At 40.5% G+C, this 12,881-nt stretch overlaps 1 protein-coding gene across 5 annotated transcripts in view; it reads left to right on the top strand.

Moving 5' to 3' along the window:
• Window positions 1–12,881, top strand: part of AFF4 (ALF transcription elongation factor 4) — a 78,084-nt gene that overhangs the window by 762 nt on the left and 64,441 nt on the right. The window lies entirely within an intron of this gene.

Here is a 12,881-nt window from a genome sequence, read left to right as displayed (position 1 = left end):
CCCCGCCTTTTCCAACTACCTTCTCTCTCCCCCCGGGCTTGAAACTCTTTCTGCTGCCCCTTCAGTATTAGTAACCTCTCCCTCCTGGACCGTGCCTCGGTGCCTCCTCTTGGTCTCTTTGTAAACTTCCACCCACTCCTTGCCTTCCTCACTCTCCGTCCCATGCAGCTCTGGATGGCTTCTTTCATGTCAGATGTGACCTGCTAAAAGAGGCATCAGCCTCTATCCCTAGATTAATACATGGAGATGAGCAACCCCCCCCTCCCTCCCCCAACACTCACGGGTGGGTGGATGTGTATCCATACACATAATCTCTACTGAGATGTGCTGGCATTCCCTCTTTTCGAGAAAATAAAACTTACATGGTTCTTGGTAAATGTGGTTATAGGTTGTTAGGTTTTTCTTGGTGGTGGTTTTGCTAATGAGGCCGCCTCCTCTTCCTCTCCTAGCTGTTAGATTTAATCCTCCAGTAATTGACGTCAGTGCTTTGTTCCTTGCACTTTGCTGTGTGTTTTAGGCACTGAGCAGTTCTAGGGATGGATCAGGCAGAGGAGTGGTGGGGAGGCCTAGTCTGTGGTTTCGTTCATGTTAAGCAGTTTTTGTGTGTGTGGTAATGGGTGGGGTAGGAGGAAGTCAGAGTTTCTGGCTTATTAGCTGAGCCACAATCAAATCTTCCTTCTGAACCAGTAGGTGATGTTTGTTGTTCAAAGCCACTTGGTGATAATTGAATTGCCCTTTGGCTAAACAGGGTACAACAACTTAAACAAGCCTTTAAGTCAGGGCAATATTCTTCCTTTTCTGTTAACAAAATGTTTTAATAACTATAACACAAATGGTTACATTTTCAGTTCTTATATTCATTCATTTATAGGAACGAAAAGATGACTAATTTAACATACAGTTTTGAGCCAATATACTAAATTTAAGGGTAATAAAGTAGCAGTGCTTTGTAGCCAGTCCAAAATAACTGAATACACTGTGTGTTCATAAGATCTATTGGTTGGTTAGGTGCTAGACGCAAGAAGTGTGGGACCTTTAAATTTCCTAGGCTCACCTCCTTTGTTAACTACTGTATCTTTCAGTCTCTTGATTTATTATGAAAATATCTGACGGAAACATTCACATGATGATGTGCATTGTCTTGCTTCCATCATGTCAGTTAAACCTCCTGTTTACCTCAGTAGGAGCCGATCAGGCCCTTATATAGCATGTTAGTATTTGAAGTGAAATAGGATTGTCCAAATTTCCAGTTCTGTTTTTTAATTTATATTTTCTCCTCTAGTAGTTGAACTCCTCCCCACTATGGATGAGTTCTCCAGTTTTCTCCCTCTAATGTTTCTGAACAGTAATGGAGTGCCAGCCCAAAGGAGTTATTGTGAAATAGGGCGTAGTCAAGTGAATTGGTGGAGTTAACTGCCTGATTTGTCACCTTATAGACTTTTCTCCAATGAGAAACATTTTTTTTTTTAAAGTCATGATGCTGCCATGGGTGCCATATATTGCACCCTGCTGGTGTCTAACAGTATACTATTATTTTTGTGGGTGGCCAACTTTCAGCATATTATTTTAACTGGGATCTGTGGAATGACTTGTATAATAATACTACTTCATTTGACTTTCATTCTTGCTATTGCTGCATTTTATTACCCTATTAGGCTTTAAATATATCAACGCTTTTTAATATTAGGATTTCTTTTCTGGTCACTGTGCAACATGCCTGTAACATTTAACATAGAAGTGCAAATTCATTGTTACTGCTTATTTTGAATAGTTACGACCAGTCTTAAAAGGATAGACAATGTCCAATCTAGAATTAAAAGTAGCATTTCAGATGCTGTTAGTGTCCCTCAATCCTTTTGCCAGTTTAGTTTAGTCACTTTGTTCTATATCTTAAAAGGTTGCAACAGGGAATCTGATTGTAAAGGGGAAACAGTGTAACTGACTACAGAGTGCTGTTAGATGTACAAAATAAAGTGCAATTTTTTGAGTACTGTATTTTCCGTGAATTCTTTTCCGGTTACAGTGATCTTGGATCAATAGTTAATAGAACTTCAGACAATTTTTTTTTTAAAGGTACACTATTAGTATTTTATATTTGTCTGTAAATCAGCGTGTCTTGGCACAGTTGCTTTCAAGATCCAGATATTTCTGCTTCTAAATGTATATCCTCAGACTGTGGTAAATGACCTAAACAGCATTTTGTAAACTGTCTGACAAATATGGAACAGAAATTTTATTTAAAAAAAAAATCCACGGAACCAGAACAGTCATAAATCATAGTTGATGAAATAGCTGAATGATGAGGAAAATCTTGCTACATTTTGGAGCTACTTAAGTCATAATATTTGTTTTATTCAGATGTTTGTAAATAACAATGTTGCAATGGAAGTCTCTAAACTTCTTGAATGGTTAAACATTAGCAAGTGTTGTATTACTTAGTTCCTTTTTTTTCTCTGACTAGTGGCTGCTTGCCAGGGTGCTCTGGCTTTCTTCTAGAGCTGTAGTTGCTGTTTCTTGACTATATCAGAGGTGATCAGTGACATGTGGCCTGCAGCTTAGGGACTGAAGCAATGATTCCCAACACTTCTGTGTTAGTTTGGATGGCAGCTCCCCTGTCACCACATTGTCTTGTGCCATGGCTCCAGAACAGTTGCCACAATCTTCCCCCAACATCCCTTTCTGCCCTTTTCTTGCTTGTCATCTTTTTTTCTGTTTTGTTTCTTACATTAACTTTGGTTTGCTACTCTTCTCCTCCCCATTGTTTCAGCTCAACAGAAGGCTCCATGCTGCTCATGGTGGGTGCAGAAGTATCAACTGGTGACACCCATGATTGAACTTGAGTGTTGTGAGCAGACATGAAATTGAGGGTGACCATTAGGTAGCTGCCTGAGCTGGCCAGCAGATATATATGAGCTGTTCCTGCTGCTGCCTGTATTGAGACAAAACATGGAGGGAATGTGGGTGCCTTTCAAGAAGCCACCTGTGACAGAAGAAGGTGGTTTGCATCAGGGAGAGAAGGGTGGATCTTAAGTCATGTCGCTTTCCTGGCCATGCTGTTTTGCCAGCTCCCATCAGGACTAGTCGAATGTGCCAGATGGAGAAAAACTGGTTGAAGGATATGGGAAAAGTCTTCAGATTTGTTATTGTCAGATTTCTTGTCCTTCCTACAGTAACAGCTCTCAGCCACCTAATTTCAGACTGTTGTTTGTTGTTCATGTGGATTTGTTTCAGAAGTATAGTCCTATCTGGTGCAGGAATATGTGCTTGCAACTATCCTCAACATAAACACAAAAATATCTTTAGTATACTAGTCTTTTGTTTCGTTAGATGTAAATGCCACTTTTGTAGCTTATATCAGAAGGATACCAATTTGGATGTCGTCATGGCTATAAAGAATAAAATGTTCCTGAGTTGAAATGCAGAAGCATTTGATATTGTAAGTATATTTGTGAAGACAAATTAACAATTTTATTGTCTTACAATGCCCTAAATTAAATTCTTCACTGATAGAAGTGTATAAAATACACTGATTTAATTGATAACTATATTAAAAAAGAAGTTTTGGTCACAAAATCATGGAGCTAGAGATGGAAAGAAATTGTCTGGTCCATTCTCTGCCTACACAGGATTGTTCCTATTATGCAGTTACCAAAGTCCTGTCCAGTTCCTCTTAAATAGGCTACACAATTCCACAGACTAATGATTCTCCCTGTTAGGAAGCTTCTCTCCCCTTCCCCCCGCAAAGTGCTGAAGTATTCAGCCTGAATTATTCCTTATTTTCATAATATTACTGCTATATCCCTTGTACTATATGCTTCCTCACCTCCTTCAGAGCTTGTCTTTGAGCATGTTTCATGGGGCACACTCGCTGCTAGGGCACTGTTTCATGGTATGCTTTAATTGCTATATATTGTAATTGTAACCACTAACCTTTTTGGCAAAGGTTTCTTTATTTTATTTTGTCTTAATAAGCAATGTTTGTTTTTCAGAATGGCCTTTTGTAAAAAATGGGTATTTTTTCTCTCTCAGTATTATGGCACAATATTTGGCTGCTTTTTTAAAGCCAGTGAAAATAAGTGGTGGTGAATTTGGGATATCTTCCTTAATCTCTATTTTTAAGTAATATACCTTAGTTCTAGGCATTATAACATCTAGATCTTATCACTAGTCATGTGTGCACTTAATTCTGTATGGTATCTATTTAAGGTAGGACAAATAATTGTGTAACACTTTTGAAATGGATTGGATATACTTAAAAGCTACTACTCTTTAGAGGAAAAAAAAGTGTTTTCCTTAACTCTTCTTGATTTTGAGTTTTCAAGGTTTGACAGAAGTGACATCTAAATTTTCATGTTTGTCATACCTTCTTTAAAAGTCTCTGTTTTAGGGACTAGAATATGAAGTATAGTACTTGTCTCAAGTCTTGTTAGTTTGGAATTATTAGGCAAGTATATGTATTCTTTAAAGGAAGAATGTATCATATCATTGAATAACTTCAGTACAAGTAACAAGGTCTTTTATTGATCTGGAAAGCTTTCATTAGGGGAAAATGGGGGGAGTCATTCACACACCTACACCCAATGTGAAATTGTACGGCGATGGAAATTTTTTACACAAACAGAATTTTGGTAGTTCATCCAAAGATCAGTATTCTGAAACTTGCTGCACAAGTTGTTAAACTCTTGTCTCTTCTTTCTCCCTTTGTCTTCCTCTCTTCCTTAAATCCTCTTGGTTTTCCTGCTTAGGTGGAGAGAGTACTTCAGAGATCAGGATATGATAAATTAAAATATGACTAGGGAAGGAATATGGTGGAAGAACTGGTAGACGTTAAGGGCCATGTGATTCAAAAGTACAAGCCAACGGTTAAATCTGGGTAGGATGATGAATTGCCTTACCCTTCTAGTCCAGGGGTTCTCAAACTTCATTTCACCCCGACCCCCTTCTGATAACAAAAATTACTACACAACCCCAGGAGCAGGGACTGAAGCCTGAGCTCGCCCACTTGAGCCCCACTGCCCTGGCGGGGGATCCAAAGCCGAAGCTCAAGGGCTTCAGCCTCAGGTGGGGGGCCTGTAACCTGGGCTGTAACCCTTGGGCTTTGGCCCCAGACTGTAGCAAGTATAATGCCAGTCCTGGCAACCCATTAAAACAGGGTCCTGACCCACTTTGAGGTCCCAACCCACAGTTTGAGAACCGCTGTTCTAGACAATCTCATTGTTTTTACCACCAAGTACAGCACTTGGATACAATGGTAGTAGATACAGTGAAATGCCTATATATAAATAAAACCCTAAAACAACTCCCCTAATAGAAGCCAGTATAAATAATGTCTTGAGTGGTCGTCCTCCAACAGAAAACCTGGAAATAATATAGGCTGCCGTATATCAGGACGTACTTGTGTAAAATTTGTTTACCATTACATCGAGTGTGTTTTATCAACCATGTTAAGGGTTGCATAATTAAAATAAAAATTGTCAGGAAATACAAGAGTCCAAACATGGAAAGTTCAGCCCAAAAGGCTGTCATGTATTTTCTGAGGAAACTGAGCTTGTAAAAATGTGGGGGAGAGGGATTTCATGGAAATTGTTTTACATAATTACAGTAGATACTAGCATGCTCCAGCCTTAACGAAACAAATAGCATTTAATGTAATGCTAGTGGCTCTGATTGGTTGGCAAATTAAAAAAACAGTTGCCTGTGAATTGTTTTCTTCTTGTCAGTTTAAAGGGCCTTGCAATTTAGCACGTAGTGGAAAGCTAGTATGTTTATCCTGTCCTCAGTCTTTGTAACATAGGTTTGTTGGTATGAATTAAGGAAATGATCTGGTCGCTGAGGTCATAGATTCTGTGACTTCTTTGGCTCGGGCTTCAGCCCCCCGCAGCAGGGCTTGGGCTTCAGTCGCGCCCTGACCAAACCCTGTTTTGTGTACATTTTTACCATGACTGCTCCATGCATTTTGACTAATTTTACCATGACAAAATTGTATCCATGGTATGGATGTACCAGTAGAGCTGTCCTGATTAACCCCTCCTGGAGGCGCAGCTCCACGGGTGTAAACCAATTCCTCAAGTGGCATAGAATAAGCTATAGTGGCAAAAGGACATTTTTGCTGGTATAACTGTGTCTATACTAGGGCTTTTGCTGCAGAGCTTTGCTGGTTTGGAGTGGAGGAGGGGGCAAATCATCCTAACAAGATATGGCCATGTATGTAAAACTTACTTGTGTAGACCAGGCCTTAGTATCAACTTGTATATTCGAAAAATTAAACCGAGACATAAAGGTTCCCAACGTAGGTACAAGCTGCTACATCGCTGTTGGCCCTCTCTTTCCACTTGGTGTCTTAGTTCAGTGCTCACCATGGTTGCACAGGCTAAGTACTTCAGTAATTGCACTTATCAGTTCCTAGCTATTTTAATACTCTTAAAATGAAGGCTGTGTATACTACTTTGCCCAAACCTCTTGGGCCAAAAAAATTGACTTGGTCTTTATAGGTGTATCAGACAAGTGTGGAATTTGTATTTAGATCAAGTTTCTCTTATTTATTTTAGATATCTGTGAGAACAAGATTAAAGCATTTAACAACAAAGCTAGTAAACATATAAAGGTTTCAAAGCATAAGACTGTTTTGTAACATACACTTATTCTTTAATTAGAAACTACAGAAAGGAAATGTCTGCTCTTGTCTTTGCCCTATCAAATCTGATAGGCACAACTAAACAGAAAATTGATAGCTTATTATATCATTTGTAGAACCCCTTTGATTCACTTCCTTATGACTCTTCTTTCTAGGGTTCCAAATGTTAAGTTGCGCCTCAGCCACATTGCTGGAATAACTTTGTAAACACTTATTAAAAATATTGATTTAACAGGGCAGAAAATAAGTGTAGATAGTGAGTAAAGAAAAAGGATAAAAAGGCAGTTCCTAGATCAGTGAATTCTTAGCCTATAATATCAATACCAGGTATATTTAATTAGGAAAAAATACCAGTAACGCTTCACTTATACACACCCCTACTCAGTACTCTACTGGAAATACATTTTACCAGTGGAGAGTTTTAATAATCACCTAGTCCTAAGTGTAAATCAGCTTTTCATTAGCAAGCTGCTCAGAAAGGATTTTTCTTTTTTCCCTTTCTTGCAATATTTTTCTTAATTTAAAAAAAAATTGCGTTCTCTTTTGGCTTAATGACACAAGGTCTTTTACTCAATCATCATTTATCAATAGCCATTTTTACAGGGTTTTTCCCACTTACCTATTTGCCCAAACAACTTTATTTTGTGTGTTTAGGGGCAAATCATGCTCTTAATGCCGTATGTGCCTGCAGATGAGATGAGTGCAGTGGAATAAGTGTTTGTTTTGTGTGTAGGGGTGTGTGGGATAGGAGGAGAATGTGTGCCTGGAATGGATTTTGGAACACAGTACCTATAGTTCTAGGCTATCATAGCTTTGTGTGTACAGTAGCTATTAATGGGACTCCAGTCCTGATCAGGAGCCTCCGAGTGATGCCACAATACACAAGATAAAATTACTGTAGGATAATGTATGGAAGCTGGGTGGTGCCATGAATTATTCCTTAGACCAGGGGTCGGCAACCTGCGGCACACAAGCTGATTTTTAGTGGCACTTTGCTGCCAGCCAGGGTCCTGGCCGCTGGCCATGCTCATCCCGCTACTGGCCTGGATGGATAGAACGCCGGGCTGGCAGCGGGCTGAGCGGGGCTGGCAGAGGCTCAGTGCACTGCCCGTATGGGGTTCTGTCTACTGCCCAGGCTGTCAGTCTGAGGTTCTGCCAGCCGGGGTCCCGGCCCCGCTCAGCCCGCTGCTGGCCCTGGGTTCCATCTATCCAGGCTGGCAGCAGGATGAGCGGGGCCAGCGGCTGGGACCCCAGACCAGCAGCGCAGGCGGTATGCTGAGCCACTCAGCCCGCTGCCGGTCCGGGGTTCCGTCAGGGGGCCCCTGTAAATGTAAAATTTATTACTGGCACACGAAACATTAAATTAATGAAGACTTGGCACGCCACTTCTCAAAAGTTGCTGACCCCTGATTTAGGCTGTTGTAAACACCTTGGGGCCTGGACCATCTTTTTGGTCTGTTTACATGATACCTAGCAGAATGCAGTCTTCCTGGCCCATGAATTGGGATCTTAGGTGCTATGGTAATACAAATAATAATTGACTTAGGACTTAATAAAAGCTGATAGGAGTTTGGTGCCTAACTCTATTAGGCTCCTCTGAAAATTCTAGTCTAAATATTCACCTCTAGAAGGTAAAGGTAACATGAACATTATTTCACCTCACTTTAGCCAGCTCTCTAGTGGGATGTTATCCACTGAGAAAATCTACCACTTACCTGACTTTCCAAACACCATTTTCACTATGCTATTAAACACAAACTTTATAGTTATGGAATGGTCAGCTGTTGAATATTTATGCAGTACAAAACCAATATTTCAATAAAACTCCACAAACCTTACTAAAAATCTAATTTAACCAAAAACAAGAACTTGCCATTCACTTGTATTTCATCTCCTCATACCTGCATACTACATGAGTTTCAGAATTGTAATTCTTACTCCTGGGGGAATTCCACACCAAAAAAAGGAAAAATTCTGTGCACAATATTTCAAAATACTGCATATTTTATTTGTAAAAATAACACTGTATAATCATGCCAGTTTCAATTATTTGGTAATTTATTTCAAATTATGTCTGTAACTATACAGACAACAAAAAAAGATTCCCCCAGGAGTAGAGAGTTGAAGTAAGCCCTAGTGCAACCCAGTTCCTGTTTCTCTGCCCCTTCCTGGCCCAGACATCTGCACCCTCCCCTTCCAGAGCCCAGCTGGTCCCCTCCCTGACCCAGACACCTGCAACCCCCCCCCAACAGAGCCCAGCTATGGGGTGCACCCCCAGCCCAGACACTCGCAACTATTCCTGCCCCCGAGCCCAGAGATCTAGAGCAGCAGTTCTCAAACTTTAGCAACCCGAAGCCCCCCATTTTGATTTAAAATTTTTCATGGATTCCCAAGCCCCCTGCTCAGCTCTAGGCCCTGTCCCCACTCCATCCCTTCCTCCAAGGCCCCATCCCTGCCCCTCCTCTTCCCCGCCTCTTCCCTCCCTCGAGCGCTCCCCATCCCCACTCCTCCCTTTCCCTCCCAGCACCTCCTTCATGCCAGGGAACCGAGGGTACTCCAGGGCGTCCGCCGGCCCCTCTAATCAACTCCTCCCTTCCTCAGCTCTGCATTTTGTGCAAGTCACCTCCTTCCCTCAGGAAGTGCTGGGAACTACAGCTGCCCAGAACTCTGCAGCTCCTCCTCACCCAACAGTGTCCTGTGAGCTGGGCTCTGTAGGGTCCAGGAGCCCCTATGGCGGCCAGTAGCTCTGCAGCACGAATTCTGCAGGGGGAAAAAAGAAATTATGCACAGAACATTAATTCTGCACAAATTTTGCATTGTGTAGTGGTGAAGAATTCCCCCAGGAGTAAATAATTCTATCTGCTGCAGTATCTAAGCATACAGTGAGTCAGGAGCAGAATGGTATGATTGGCACTCTGCTTAGGAGTGGCCCATCACTAAAATAGTTTGTGTGTGTCGGGTCAGGGCCAAAGGGGTGTGGGTGTGTTTCAACAGTGTGGGTCTTTCCCACATAGTGTCAGCCTGGAGTCTTTTTCCTAGGGTAGCTTGAAGCTTAGAACATTGCCTTTCTAAAAGTTCAAACAGTATTAGGTGCCACTGGAGGTTGAGTACAGTGTTTTTCTTTGGGTTCCTGTCCACGTATATCAATATAACTTAGGCTGAGTACTTGAGGAGCTTCCAGTAAATAGCAGAGTGCTGCCCCCATTTTGCTTATTGCAGTATCCTGAAATTTCACAGGATGAGAAGGATTTCTTGGCATGTATTTTCTATAATATTTTAAAGCAGTTTTAATCAAAATCTTATTTTTGAAGCTTTGGCAGGTTCTGTCTTACAGTAAACTGATGATTGGCGAATCTTTATATGTGAGCGCAATCTGGTATATTTACCCAGTGTCAATGTTACTTTAAATAATTAAAAATTCAACTGAACTTTACTCAGATGTCAACTTCAAGTTTAGCTTGTGTTTTTTAACTTGGTTGATTCCAGAAAAAGTTCTTCTTGTCTTTGTTTTTAGTGTATGTTTTCTGTAGGACACATTAAAAAGTCATTTAAGATTAACAAAATTTAATGAAACAAGCATTACACAACTCTACCCTATTAATAAATTAATAACAAATTAAGCATTTCAAGATGGGTTACGTTCGTGTTCTTGTGAGTTTATAGATCCTGAAGTTCTTAAAACTGTCAAGTTTATTTTGCCAGAGCTAAAACAAGTTAAGAGCAAATAGTCAAAAGCAGCTGTGTTCAGTGGCTTCAGTAGTTTGTCAAATGTAAGTTCATCTTTCAGCCAGGCGTTAGGGGAAATTACATGACTTCAATGAAGATCTTTACAAAATACTATAACACAAAAGGCTCTGTCCACAAAAATAAGTCAGGCAAACTTTAGATTATATTGTTTGGTAAAAATTCACAACAGAACCATTAAAGGTAAAATTTGAGTGCTATATAACGGGTAATCAGACATTTTAAAATCATCTGTTTAATGAGGAGGCAGTATAATCTGTAAATTATTAGACTATGTTATTGCGATAGAATGTCCCAGGACAGCAGTTTCTAATTGTGACACAAACCAATTAGAGTCAATAGCAGACTGCAGTATGAAGCATCTTTTGGGCAAAAGTCAGGGAAGGAAAATGTGCATATCAGGGTAGTTGTTTGTGCTCAACGAAAGAGTTAGGGTGGGATACTGTTGATGTAGAGTTTTTGCGTGAAGTTAGTGGACTACTGACCGAGAAGTTGGAAGCCAGAGAATGGGTTGCTGATCTTCATAGCTGAATCATATTAGTGGTCTGGAGAGATGATTGATATACATTGCAAAAGCTGTATATTTTATGGATAGCTCCGTTGCTATTCTAGGTGGGAAGACAGACTCTCAGACGCAAGGAATATATAATAGCTTTTAGAGCAGCATGAGATACGACCTCCATGTTTATTGCTGCTTAGACATAATGATTGAATTATGAAGAATATGGTTTTCATTTTACAGTCTTATCCAGGAGTTTTGTGTAAAAGATCACGATAACAGCTTACACTAAGAGATGGATTATATTCAACAATCTGAGCTATCAGCATTGGATTGTAAATGGTGAGGGAAGATACGACATCAGAAGGGATAAATTAGAATTCAGTCAGAAAACTTTTTAAAATAAAGGCTTGGAAGAGGGAGTGTGTGGGAGATAAGGGAATGCCTGACCTCTCAAATGGAGGTAAAAGGGCAGGAAACCAAGAAGGGGGTGGAGGGGAGTGCTGGCTAATGCAGCACAAGTTCTCTATCTGTTATGGAACCTGTCACACCTGCTTACTGAAAAGGATTTATATAGCTAAATGAATATTTACTAACATTTCTAACAAATGTTGTGAGGTAAGTACCTGTCATTGTTTTAAATATTTGATACTGAATGGTGTTAGTGTCTCTATGGCTGCTGCAGTTCTATTGCTGTTTCGTAGCAATCTGCTGTCAAAACTTGTGACCAAGTGATGTTTAGCATTAATGATTATGCTAGAAAGTTTTAACCTTTAATTCTTTCTAATGGCACGTTGGGAACGCCTTCATGTATGAGGACTACAGCTCTCCTGCTATGCTACAGCCTGCTCTGCAACCTCATCCTCCCACTCCGGGCTGACAGATAGCTGCAGCTCCTGTTGCTTGTTCAGCTATATGCATCCAGTGTGTAGCCTACTGGCTGGCTTGCAGCCACTCACGGTTCTTCCATCTACCAGATCCTCTCTGCTTCTGCTTCTAATTCTGCATCCCCACCCACCTACAAGCCTAGCTACGTCTCCTGCTTCAACAATTCTCCTCTTCCCCATTTCAACCTAGAATTTGCCATGGTCCCATTCTCCTCCTTACCAGGCGTTTCCCAGCTGCCACTCCCTCCCCTCCCGCATTCTTAAATTTAAAAGGGAAAGTTTGAGTAACTGACTTTGACTTCATTTATCAAAAAAAATCTCAAGTCTCCAGTCTTTCTTATAAAACTGACAACAAATAAAAGGTCGAGGCTTTGTTGAATTTTGTTGTGGTTAGAGCAAGGGGTACTAGGAATCAGAACCCAAGGATCATATTGTCTGTTCTTCCACTGAGTAAGTCACTTAACCTCTTAATGTTCCTGTAAAACTACAGCTGTACTTTTCTATATTAAAGTATAATCTGGCAGGCAAATTCTAGACTTAAAAAGGTTACTTAACCCCAGTTAAGTCTCAAATATTAAAGAAATTCAGCTTATTGGAAATAGCATAACATATTAGATTTATTGGCTCTGTTGTGTGAAGAGCCCAAGGAGAACTTGTGCGATTGCTCTCTGAATATTTAAACTCTGCTATGCATGAGCACTGTTACAGGTTTTGTGATGTTACACATTTTATGCATTTAACAAGACCTTGTCTGCACTAAGAATGTTAGGAGATGTAATTCACTATACTTTGCAACTCAGTTTTCAGGAACAGTGAAAGAAATTGGGCATTTTTATCGCCATAATCTAATCAGTTATGAGTAGGGTTAAATCATAGTGGTAAAAATGCTCAAATTCTTTATATGATACTGTCATTGCCATTGCTCATACCTTTCCATCCACAGACCTTCTGTGCAGCACTATGCTGTTTTTGCAGACGGCACACTGACTTGTCAACCAGAGGGCAGCCTGGGTGTTAGAGGATGGCAAAAAATATTTGGAAGGGATGCTGTCTATGCTGCTCCCTTTTCTTGGCATGTGGGAGATCAGGGAAAGGAGTTAGACCTGCTGTTCTGAGA

This window comes from Caretta caretta, chromosome 8, assembly GCF_965140235.1.
Source record: "Caretta caretta isolate rCarCar2 chromosome 8, rCarCar1.hap1, whole genome shotgun sequence".
Taxonomy (NCBI): Eukaryota; Metazoa; Chordata; order Testudines; family Cheloniidae; genus Caretta; species Caretta caretta.
This window is presented reverse-complemented; position numbering and strand designations above follow the sequence as displayed.